A 13,230-nucleotide genomic window follows, 5' to 3' on the forward strand; every position below is an offset into this window, starting at 1 on the left:
ACATGTATTATTAAACAATAACATGATATAGTTAGTTGTTCCAACTCATCAAATCACCCCTATAGTTTATGTAACTGGGGTTCTGTATCTACAATTTATTAAAATACTAAGTGAGGGAAGACCAAATCGCTGACTTGGATAATGGATCTGCTTTTCTTTTCCCCTTCTTCCCCTCCTCCTCCTCCTCCTCCTTCTTCTTTTTAAATATTTATTTATTTATTCCCTTTTGTTGTCCTTGTTGTTTTTATTGTTGTCATTGTTGGACAGGACAGAGAGAAATGGAGGGAGGAGGGGAAGATAGAAAGGGGGAGAGAAAGATAGACACCTGCAGACCTGCTTCACCACTTGTGAAGCAACTCCCCTGCAGGTGGGGAGTCCAGTACTCTAACCAGGATCCTTACACTGGTCGTTGGGCTTTGCACCACCTGCACTTAACCTGCTGCACTACCGCTGGACTCCCTATGGGTCTGCTTTCCTATGCATACTACTCATAGTTAAAGACCAGTCCCCATAGCATTGGAGAAAACTTCCTTGCTATACTATTCCCCCACCCCACCCCACCAACATCTTTTTTTTCTCTCTCTCTTTCTATCTGAAACATTCAACACAGAGCTGTGAAACCCTGACAATAACAGCAACAATGACAAAAACAAAATACTGAGTGAACCAAGACTGAAGATAAATACCAAAAATCATTATATTATTACAAATATACTGAATTTTCAGATGTTTGATGGCCTTCTTTGAACAAAATTCTATGCTTTTGTTTCTTTTTCTGACAGAAACCACTATCCTTATTAGTTATAACACAATTCTCACTTGTTTCATGATTTTACAACATATATACAAAGTGAAAATTTCCCTCTAAGTCGCTAATGGGAAAATTCAAAGAAAGACAGTGTAATGTAGTAACATTGCTGAATTCAAACACAAGTTTTTCTCTGATTTAGCACTTTAAGTATTCAGTAGAATCTCCATATATTAACTTGTAGTGACTATTTACCTTCTATAGTAGTAGCTGTATCTCCATATGCTACCTTCTAACAATTTATATCTCAGCTTATTACAGTAAGAATTTAACGGGTGTTTAGGTTTGAAATAATATGAAATTAAAATTTTATAGGAAGAGTTAAAGGAACATCCTTTATTCTTTCTAAAATATCTGAAGAGAATAGAAAATGGGAAAGATGTGGTTATAATAGAAAATGATCTGTCTTTTGTGCTGCAGATCTTAAACAGAGTCCTCAAGATATAGAAATACCCAAAAGTGGCAGATTACTCTGAAGATAAACAAAAATGACCTCTCTGAAGATCTTACTTTATGAGAGAGAGAGAGAGAGAGACTGAGACTAAAGCACTGTTTTACCCATGGGGTTCCAGATATTCTTGTGTTTGATGTTTTCTCACTTGGTGATTAGAATAGAGCCTAGAGTCCACAAATGCAAGGCAGTGTTCTACCACTCAGCTACATCCTCAATCTTACTTCTGAATATTGTAGAAGTTTGAGAAAGCTTTCTACTTCTATTGTATTTGTGGTTTTTGATAATGGAAGAATGACAATGACAGATAATGTGGATACTACATATTACTGACTATGGAAAGAGGCTAGACAGTTATGGGAAATATTGTAAATAAAATGATGTTCTTATTTATATAGGTAAAAATAACGTCTGTTGTTCAAATATGCGAAGTCAAAATACAAAAACGCATTAAAGTGTAAAAAATGTGGTACTTTTCAGGCTGGTTATCTAATAATACTGCCTATAGAGTGTATTAAAAATATAAACCTTCCTAGGTACACTAGACAACACGCAATTATTTAATATCCCAGCATGCAGGAGCTGTATACCTTGTTGAAAATTATGATCTTAATGGCTGACTTACCCAAGTAATTATCCAGGTCTCATTAAAAACTTAATTTTTAAAAAATTTATTCACTTTTGTTGCCTTTGTTCTATTGTTGTAGTTATTGTTGTAGATGTCATAATTGTTGGATAGGACGGAGAGAAATGGAGAGAGGAGGGGAAGACAGAGAGGAGGAGAGAAAGATAGACACCTGCAGACCTGCTTCACCGCCTGTGAAGGGACTCCCCTGCAGGTGGGGACCCAGGGGCTCGAACTAGAATCCTTACACCTGTCCTTGTGCTTTGCGCCATGTACACTTAACCCACTGCACTACTGGCCGATTCCCCTCATTAAAAACTTACTGAATGGATTAAACAACAAGTTTCTTCACTCATGTTCCCTATTTTCTCTTTTCATTATTTTTTCCCCTCTACCCTATCTCCCCTCCCCTCCCCTTCTTTTCCCCTTCCCTTTCCCCTCAGTCTTCTTTCCCCTTAAATGAGAGGAACCCACTTAAAAATTATTATATTTATTTATTTATTGGAAAGAAACAGCCAGAAATCAAGAGGAAGGGGGAGATTGGGAGAGAGACAGAGACACCTGCAGCACTGCTTCACCACTCGTGAAATTTTCCTCCTGGAGGTGGGGACTGAGGGCTTGAACCCAGGTCCTTGCACATTATAACATGTGTGTTCAATGGCCACCACCCAGTCTCCTGGGAATCTGCTTCTCAATTAATCAAACATTTTCTTCCTTGGTACCTTCTCTCAGGCTAATGCTGTAAATCATTCAAAAAGAAAAAAAAAAACTGTGAACAAGGGTCAAGACCAATTTGTGGTCTTTAGCCACTGAAAAGTCTTTGAGATGTCTCTAGCCAATTGTGTCTGCACGTAGGCTGTTTCTAATATCAGCTATTAATTTTTCCAAGCTCTGAAGAGTCCCCATTGTACACAAAGCGCAAGGACCGGCATAAGGATCCCCACCTGCAAGGGAATTGTTTCACAGGTGGTGAAGCAGGTCTGCAGGTGTCTCTCTTTCTCTCTGTTTTCCCCTCCCCTCTCCATTTCTCTTTCCTATCCAACAATGACAACATCAATAATAACTACAACAATAAAGCAACAAGAGCAACAAAAGGGATTAAATAAATAAATTATTAAAAAGAAAAGAGTTCCTATTGTTTCTGCCTCTTGGCCAAGAGAGATGTCTGTTCCACCTCTTTCATAGGATAAAATAGAGAAGCATATGTGAAAACTGCTCAGTATGGCTATCAGTGAAAATGTGCTTTTGTTTTGATGCCATTTAAATTTGTTCACTCATGATAAGAGTTTAAAGCAAAATAAGGAAAGACATATCAGACAGGAAATCTCCCCTATATCATGTTTCCCTGTCAAGAAAATAATCTTTCACCAATAAACCTCTTGAAATAACTGATATATTTAATTGTTTCATTTACTCTCTAAGAAATCCCAATCAACAAAATTTTTTTTCAACTTTATCTTGACCCCTCTGCTGTCTTTGGAAAATTGTAATGACTTTTGAAGATACTTTAAACATAAAAATCGTGGATAATATAAAAATTATAAGTGAAAGAAGTCCTTTTTCTTGTTTTGAGATGCTAGCAAACATTAAAATCTTATAATAATTCCATAATAGTATATTCGAGGCAATGTTTTCCAAGACTATGACTATTCTAGAAGTATAATCTTCTGGTTTCTAAAATGTGGGCACTGAGAAAAAAATTTATTCTTTGATTTTGGTGATATATATATATATATATATATATATATATATATATATCCTATTGTACATGCAGTGCTGAAAAATCAAACTAGGATCTAAAATCTAAAGACAATCGAGTTCTGAGCTCTACCAGATGATCTATTTTCCCAGTCGGTATATTATTTTTCTGAAATTTTACTTGGTTTTATCTTGTCATTTGATATACTTACCTAATGCAAATACTATCTATAGTACCATCTTCACTTAGTTGTACATTGATGATTCCTTGGATTCATCATATATCCTTGTCTATAAGTAAATATTCAGAAGTCTCAAAGGCACACTGATCCAAAATATTTTTATGACTTGACTTATCTTTCATGTAACCCTACTTCTGAGTTCCTTACTTATTTTTGTCTCAGACTGATTTTCAAGTGTTAATTATACACAAATTAGAAACCAGGATGCTCTTGAGTAATTTTTGTCTTATTTATTTATTTATTTATTTTGCCTCCAGGGTTATCACTGGGTCTTGGTACCTGCACTACAATTCAGTGCTTCTGGAGGTTTTTTCCCCCGTTTTGTTGCTCTTGTTGTTATTATTATTGATGCTGCTGTTGTTGTTGCTGGATAGGACAGAGAGAAATCGAGAGAGGAGGGGAAGACTGACACCTGCAGACTGCTTCACCGCTGGTGAAGCACCCCAGCAGGTGGGGAGCGGGGTCTTGAATCCGGAGTCTCAGGAAGGTCCTTTGCGCCAGGTGTGCTTAACATGCTGCGCTACCGCCAGGCCCCCTATTGTTTTTATTTCTTTTGTCCAGTTTAAACTTATAAAGTATAACTGTCATAATATACTCATTGTTGCCACCTTATTTTTTTTCATTATCTATTTAAATTTTTTAATTTATTTTTTATTTAAGAAAGGATTAATTAACAAAACCATAGGATAGGAGGGGTACAACTCCACACAATTCCCACCACCCAATCTCCATATCCCATCTCCTCTCCTGATAGCTTTCCCATTCTCTATCCCTCTAGGAGCATGGACCCAGGGTCATTGTGGGTTGCAGAATGTGGAAGGTCTGGCTTCTGTAATTGCTTCCCCGCTGAACATGGACGTTGACTAGTCGGTCCATACTCCCAGTCTGCCTCTCTCTTTCCCTAATAGGGTGGGGCTCTGAGGAAGCAGAGCTCCAGGACACATTGGTGGGGGTCTTCAGTCCAGGGAAGCCTGGCCAGCATCCTGATGGCATCTGGAACCTGGTGGCCGAGTAATGAAGCTGAAGGGTTGTCATTCCACACCTGTAGTCTCTGGACACAGTCTGAGCTGAAACATGTTGAGGTGGCAATTGTTGCGTTGATTAGGTTGCGATCGGCAGATGCAATATTATTTGATTTGGATTGGGAGAGGCATGCTGGAAAGTGGGCCCTATCCTAAGGTTCCAGGACTGGGAGAAATATAGGTTCTATAGTGGAGATGTGAGGTTCCTGCTGTCTTAGGGTTCAAAAGCTAAGTCAGAAAGATAAAGATGAGTATGGGATGATCCCACTCATCAACAGAAGTTGAGAAAGAAGATCTGAAAGGGAAACTAAAAGCAGGTTCTGACTAAATTGAAAGTAGGGCACCAAAGTAAAAACCCTGTGGTGAGGGGGAGGGTGGTCATGAGGCTTCCTGGGCCGGTGTGGAGTGGGGGTGGGGGTGGGGGACAGTGGGTGGGATGGGACATAGTCTTTTGGTGGTGGGAATGGTGTTTATGCACACTCCTAGTAAAGTGTAGTCATATAAATCACTAGTTAATTAATATGAGAGGGGGAAAATTAATTGAATGTCTCGAAGTTTTTAAAACACAGACTGAGTCTTTTTTAATATATAGGCTGTGTATTTGATATGCAGACTCTCTCAAAAGCCGAGACCAAGTAGATCAGAAACAACCAGTGTCACCGCTATATAAGATACTGGGTACTATACAACAAACCCTAATAAAAGGACTTTTCAAAGTTAACCCAATTACCAAATAATGTGATGACAACATTAACTATTCATTGCCACCTTATTTTTAAATCCACATCCTATCTCTTTTGGATTCTTGCAATAGTAGCCTCACTGGATTCCTTCCTTCTAGTTTAACTTTCCTCTAATCCATTATTTACACTGTTGCCAAAGTGAGCTTTCTAAAATGCAAATCTAATCATGTCTTTCTCTACTTTGAAATCTTATAATGACTCCCATAGCTTTCATGATAAAGTCCAAACTCCTTAGCAGGGCATATAAGATATTTTATGACCTGGAATCTGTTTTATTCTTTAGCTGCACTTATCTTTATTCCAAGCTTCTTGATATTGAGTAAAAGACCATTCACAAAAGAGACCTGCCCATCCTAGCTTTGCATATTTGCCTTCCTCATCCCTCATATCTGAGGCAATGTTCACTCATCTTTCAGAACCCATTTCAAAGCACACCTCATTCAAGGATGCAAAATGCCTTGATGATAGTATAGTTTAAAATGTTCCCCTTTGTCCTTTTATTGTTTAATGTCTAGTATGCCATTAGATCACATATTTCTAGTGTGCATTTTCACTGAAATTAATAATAAAGATAGGGAGAGTATTTATTGTGGCATATGTTTCTCTCATAGTCAGTAACTAATGGAAAAATGAAAGAATAGGTGGATAAGTTTAGGCATGGTTGCTATATTTACATATTTTCTATGGAGCTACAGTGGACATTAAAAAAATTACCTCTAATAGTTACTAGTTATGAAGTCTTAAATCACAGTATGTCCTTAAGTTTTACAGGACACCACAAAGTTTTAATATATTCTGGAAGTTAGATGTGATAATATAGTTAAAACACTTATTAGTATGTTTAAAAAAATCAAAAGGTGAGTAAAAGATATGGATGAGTAGTTTATGGATGAAATATGCTTCCGTGTCTTTGTGTACAAATTGACTATAACAAACAGATACTGAAGTTTGAAAAAAAAAAAAGTCAACTAGTGCCCAGGAGGTAGTACAGTAGTAGAACAGTGTGCTTACAAGCATGATGTCTCAAGTTCAGTCCCAGTACTGCTTATGCCATAGTACTGCTCTGATTTTTTCCTCCCCTCTTCATATCTCCCTAGTTTCACAACATAAATGAAATAGATCTTTAAAAGTATTCTTATTATTCTCATAATCAAGTGGTAAAATGGGTAGGTATTTTTTATTATTGATTTAATAATGATCAACAAGACTGCAGGATTAGAGGGGTACAATTCCACACAAGGATAGCTATTTTTGGCCATAGAGAATTAGGATTAATGAGTGAATGTACCTCAAAGTAAATATTTCTGTTTGTAAAACAAAGCATTGTAAATTTTTTTATTTTCTCTAATCAAACTACACTCTTGAGAAGTAGTATAAATGTACAATGTGAAAAAGAAACTCAGTTTAGTATTACAATATACTAAACATAAGGCAAAGATTCCAGTTGTCGGGCAAATTAATCTGCATTGTAGGAAAAGTAATCTGAATTGTGACTTAAAAGGAATGTGTTATTTAGATGAGAGGGAGAGGAGAATAAAAACTTGAACATAATGACAACTTTAAAAACAAGTAAAATAAAGAACGGTACAGTATCAATCAAATTTTTCCTTTTCTCTCTTTTTTTTTTGTTTTTGTTTTGTTTTAACCAGAATAGTATTCAATTCAGGAATGAATGCTCATTATGCTTTTTCCGCTGCCTTATTTAAATTGTTATGAATGGGAAGGTTTAGGCTTTCTTCCCGTGAAAGATAAAGTCAGAATTATAAGAGTAATAATTAACATAGGAAGTAGAGTTCAATTGCTGAAGGATATGGAATGGTTTATCTTGTTATTAAAGCTTAAGTATCTAGGCCTAAGTAGAAACTATTTGATTAAATATCTTATGGTATCATTTTTAGGTCTTTCTTCTTGCTTACTGCATTTATTGAGCCTAAGTCTACTCACTGCAGACTATCGAGGACTTTTACTTTAATGTATATATTTCCCCCTAACTTATGGAAAAAGCTTAAAATCACTTTTTCAAAAGTATTCAAAAATATTAATTACTAGAAGTTTTTCTTCATAGCATAATCACCCAGTTCTAGATTTCATATTTACCAAGTATATTTCTGCAGTTTAAGTTCAATATTCTTTGAAGGAAAAGTTAGTTCTAGTATTTTACTTCTGTATTTCTAGAATTTAACACTTCAGTGTTTGTAACAGTGATTCTTTTAAAAAATATTTATTTATTATTATTTAAACTGATAGGATAGAGGAAAATTGAGAGTGAAGGGGAGATAGAGGAGAGAGGAAGAAAAATACCTATTGAACTACTTCAGGATTTCTGAAGCTTCTTTCCTGCAAGTGAGAACTAGGGATTTGAATCAAGGTCCTTGTGTTGGTAACATGTGCACTCAACTGGGTGAACCACCACCTGGCTCCACAAAGGAGTTTTTTGTTCTATTTTTATTTCTTTTATCGAATGGAGACACAGAGAAATCTAGAGGGAAATGGGAGACAAAGGTGGAGAAAGAAAAGAGATACCTGTAACACTGCTTCACCATTTATGAAGCTTTCCCTCTGCAGCTGGGGAGAAGGGGTATGGACCTGGATCCTTGAGCATTGTAGCATGTCTACTCAATCATGTGCGTCATCACTTTGACCTCCTCAAAGCAATTCTTAAGTAATTTTTCCTGAGGTAGTAATAAATGATGCATGTAATAATTAATGTAGTCATATTCAAGTAATATATTTTGAGATACAGAATGACTGAAGATTACTGCAAAGTTAAAGTAGAGACGATTAAGAAATTTTTAAAACTATTGGAGGAATTACCTACTCAATCCTTTTAACACAAAATTTCATTTAATAATTCATTTACATGAGCTGCCTCTTTAGAAATGCCCAAAAAGGTTTTACTTTATATTCATTAGAAATCATTTAGAAAAAGCACTTTAGTACTTAAAAGGTTGGATTATATGGTCTTTAAACCCCTTTCCATCAGTAACCAATGTTATTATGAATGCATAATTACATGACTTCATGTGTAGTTAAAAAAATGAAATTTAAGAGTCCCTACCATCTAAGAGTACTTATGCTTAAAGGTTTAAGTTATAAATTAATTGCATTCTCTTTTTCTCAGGTGAGCTGAATATTTTTAGTTCTTAGATATAATAATTATCGGGAGTCCGGTGGTAGCACACAGGGTTAAGCGCAGGTGGCGCTAAGCACAAGGACAAGCATAAGGATCCTGGTTTGAGCTCCCAGCTCCCCACCTGCAGGGGAGTCACTTCATAGGCAGTGAAGCAGGTCTATAGGTGTCTGTCTTTCTCTCCCCGTCTCTGTATTCCCCTCCTCTCTCCATTTTTCTCTGTCCTGTCCAACAAAGACAACAATAATAACTACAACAATAAAAACAAGGGCAACAAAAAAGGAATAAATAAATAAATAAAATATTAAAAAAAAGATATAGTTATCATATTGACATTTGTTTTATATGGGATGAACTCTAAGTTAACAACTTAAAGAAAATCATTCTTTTGCAATTGATCAGTTAAGATAACTAAAAACATTGTTGCACTAAATAGAAAGTAGTTGCTCTGTCCAGGTACATCAAACCCCAGATGTAGCCTTGACCCCACCCTGACCTCCATGCATAGATGACCACATGAGGAAGTATCCAGAAACCCCGTCTCTCCAGAGCCATATCCTACTAGAGAAATATTAGGCACAGAATAGGTCTGTCTGTCTAGGAGTATGGATTGACCAGGCAGCTGTCCACATGTGAGCAGGAAGCAGTTACAGAAAGACGAAACTCTGTCCTTCAACATTCCAAAAAGGAAAAAAAAAAAAAAAGAAACACTGACTAAACCATAGGATAAGAGGGGTACAACTCCACACAATTTCCAACATCAGAACTCCTTATCCCATTCCCTTCCCTGATAGCTTTCCTATTATTTAACCCTCTGGGATTATGGAATCAAGGACATTTTGGGATACAGAAAGTGGAAGGTCTGGCTTCTGTAATTGCTTCTCTGCTGAACATGGGCATTGACAGGTTTATCCATACTCCCAAGCCTGTCTCTCTCTTTCCATGGGGGGGGGGGGGGCTCTGGGGAAGCAGAGCTCCAGGACTCATTGGTGGGGTTGTCTGTCCAGAGAAGTCTGGTCGGCATCATGCTAGTATCTGGAACCTGGTGGCTGAAAAAAAGGCTGAAATAGTGCAGATGAAGAGTGGGGAGGGGTCTCCATTTTGGAGATAGCTAGTAGGTGTATTTTAATTATATTCCAAAGGACCTGTGGCTATACTAGTTGTTTTTTTTTTTCCCTGAGCCTGAATTCTGATATGCAGGCGGATCCAAGTTATTTTCTGGGGATATAATGTCATGGCTAGAAAAAGGACCAGAAAGCTGGACCAGGGAAGAGAGTAGCTCCCAAATATGAGAAAGGGGTATAAATATTGTTGACTGTAAATCCAATCGATTTGATGTGATCTGGGGCCCATATTCAGCTTAGGAGCCTATGTGACCTCTTCATCCCTCTAGATCTGAGCTCACATTCTGTGATCATGAGTAGGAACATTCCAAGCTGCCTCAGTATCAACCCATCTTCCTCAGGTGTAGCATTAAGTATGTTGTCCATTCTCTCTTCAGAGGATGGAACATTCTCTACCATTGTTGATCCACGTTGAGGGCTAGGTCCTATGGGTGCCCACAGAGGGGTCTATTTTGTTGTTTCTGATGGAAATGATCTGTATCAAAGGAGAGAGGGACTTATTTGAGGTATAGGCCCATCATGTCTGTTTGGGAATCTCCGTACTCCCCGATTAGGGCCCCAGCTGATGGGGTGGCCTGATAGTGACTAAAGAGTCATCTTTAAAGTATGCCAGTCTCTTGCCCTTATTCAGCTTTTGCAGTCCTTGCTTTGCTAAGTTTTGCTTTGGAATGAGTTAGAGAACTGTAATAGGAAGTAGATGAGGAGGGTATCTAAGTCTAAGTAGACACTATTTTATTATGAACTTTTTACTGACTCACTGCAGACTATTGTGTACTTTTGCTTTCAGGTATATATTTTGCCCTAATTTATGGATACATGTGAACATATGCTCTATCTCACAGGACCTGGTCTATATCTAGGTTTTGGGTTTGTTAGGAAGTGAACCAACCAATGAAAGGAAAGGTCTCACCGGAGTAATGAGGGTGAAGGGTTGACATTCCATGCCTGACGTCTCTGGACACAGTCTGAAGTAAAGCATGATGAGGTGGTACTCGTTGCATTGATTAGGTTGGGATCAATGGATACAATATCATTTGGTATGAATTGAGAGAAGCATGCAGGAAAGTGAGCCCCACCAAAGAGGTTCCAGGACTGGGGGAAATATAGGCTCTATAGAGGAAGCGGGAGGTTCCTGCTGTCTTAGGGTTTAAGAAAACAATAGCTAGTTATTGCAATAATCACATTATGTGGCAATTGGGTTAACTTTGAAATATCCCTTTGTTAGGATTTGCTGTATCATACACAACATCACCATAATTTATGTCCTTTGACATTATTTTTATGTAGCTGTGCCACCGGTTGCTTCTGTTCTCCCTGGTCTAAGCTTTTAAGAGAGTCAACATATCAAAGACTCAGCCTATGTATTAAAAAGACTCATTCTGTGCTTTAAAAAGTTTGAGACGTGGTCCCGGAGGTGGTGCAGTGAATAAAGCATCAGACTCTTAAGCGTGAAGTCCTGAGTTCAGTCCCTGGCAGCACATGTATCAGAGTGATGTCTGGCTCTTTCTCTCTCTTCCTATGTTTCTCATAAATAAATAAATAAATAAATAAGTCTTTAAAAAAGAAAATTTGAGAAACTCGATTTTTCCCCTCTCATATCAATTAAATAGTGATTTATATGACTAAAAATTAATTGGAGTGTACATAAACACCATTCCCAGCACCAAACACTGTGTCCTGTTCCATCCCCTCTCCCCCACCCCTTGAAGCCAAACATACACCCTTACCTCACCCTCATCCCAGGGTTTTTACTTGGTGCCCTACTTCAAATTTAGTCAAATCCAGTTTGACTAAATTTTTCCTGTTCTTCTTTCTCACCTTCTGCTTATAATTGGGATCATCCCATACTCATATTTATCTTTCTGACTTATCTCACTTAATATAATTTCTTCTAGCTCCATCCAAGATGGGTCAGAGAAGGTGTGTTCATTCTTCTTAATAGCTGCATAGTATTCCATTGTGTATATATACCACAGCTTTCTCAGTCAGTCATCTGTTGTTGGGCACCTGGGTTGCTTCCAGGTTTTAGCTATTACAAATTGTGCTGCTATGAACATAGGTGTGCACATATCTTTTTGGTTGGGTGTTGCTTCATTCATTTAATCTCTCATTTAGATAGTGGATAATATTACAAATAAGTGCAGTATAAGGAATTTGTAAGTAAGTTCTTTGAGTCACACAGTTCTATTAGGAACAAGAACAAAAGTAGTTGACTATTGCCGCAACACTTCCAATATACTCTCAACAGTCTCCCCTGTGCCTTAGGACATCGAGTTTCTAAATAAAGGACTTTGTTCAATCAAGAAAGAAAGAATCACACATACTGATTCATTACCTCTTGTATACCTCTAGGCTCAAATCTGTATTATCAGTTAGGATAGAAAGAGGCAGTACATGCAAATTTGTTGAAAGAATACACTGTCTCTGTCATCGGAAAAAATATATGTATTATTGCCAAAATATCCTGGGAAATCTAAGGTGAGAAAAATAGCTCACTTTCATGAGTTAGTGAAATGTTCATATTTTCTCAGATGCGACACTATTGACATTTGGGTTTGGAGAATTCATTTTTGTAACAAAAAATATGAAAAAGTCTTATAAATCTTTAAAAAGTGAAATAAAGTTTTAGAAGCATTAGCCAGCATTCCAGACACAAAAAAGGATACCATCCAAGCAGCAAGTACTAGAGGTAATTTTATTTAGTGACTGAAGCTTATTAAACCTATAGAATCAGATTTAAAGATGAAATTCTAAACACAATGAAATTTGATTTTGATTCTCTCAGATGACAATCTCTTTCCACCAATATGAAAAGTCACCTTTGTATTTAAATATTGTATAAATTTTGGTATTGGCAGATAATTTTAATATTCTTTTTACCATACCAATAGAAAAATGTGAAAACTGTTATAATACAATAATAAATTTCCTTTCTGAATTCTGGAGTGTGTGTGTGATCTATGTCTGTATTTGCGTATTTTTGAATATGACAGTGATTGTGATTAACTTCAGTTGGTTGGAACCTATTGTGTGTAGGTCTCTTCTCCTGGGCTTCTCTCATGAAGTAGTTAGGTGGATTAAGGAATGCTTTAATTAATGCATTTAATACTTAACACCTGTACATGCATTTGTCAGCTAGCAAAAGCAACTTCCCTAAAGGTACTTGGTAAATGTCCCATATCGGAAAATCTCCACTATAAGCATTTTGCAATTTAATTCCACATGCTACTCCATTCCATATGTGCTTTATTACTCTCTCAAGGAGTTCAATACTAGAATGAATTCTCTGCAAAAGGCTAACCGTTAAGGAAAATAAAACTGACAAACAAAAGCACTGAAGCATTAAACAATCAGGAGTTTAGAGCCTTCCTTTCTTTAAGTGCAATT

Source organism: Erinaceus europaeus, chromosome 5 (assembly GCF_950295315.1).
Source record: "Erinaceus europaeus chromosome 5, mEriEur2.1, whole genome shotgun sequence".
Classification (NCBI taxonomy): Eukaryota; Metazoa; Chordata; class Mammalia; order Eulipotyphla; family Erinaceidae; genus Erinaceus; species Erinaceus europaeus.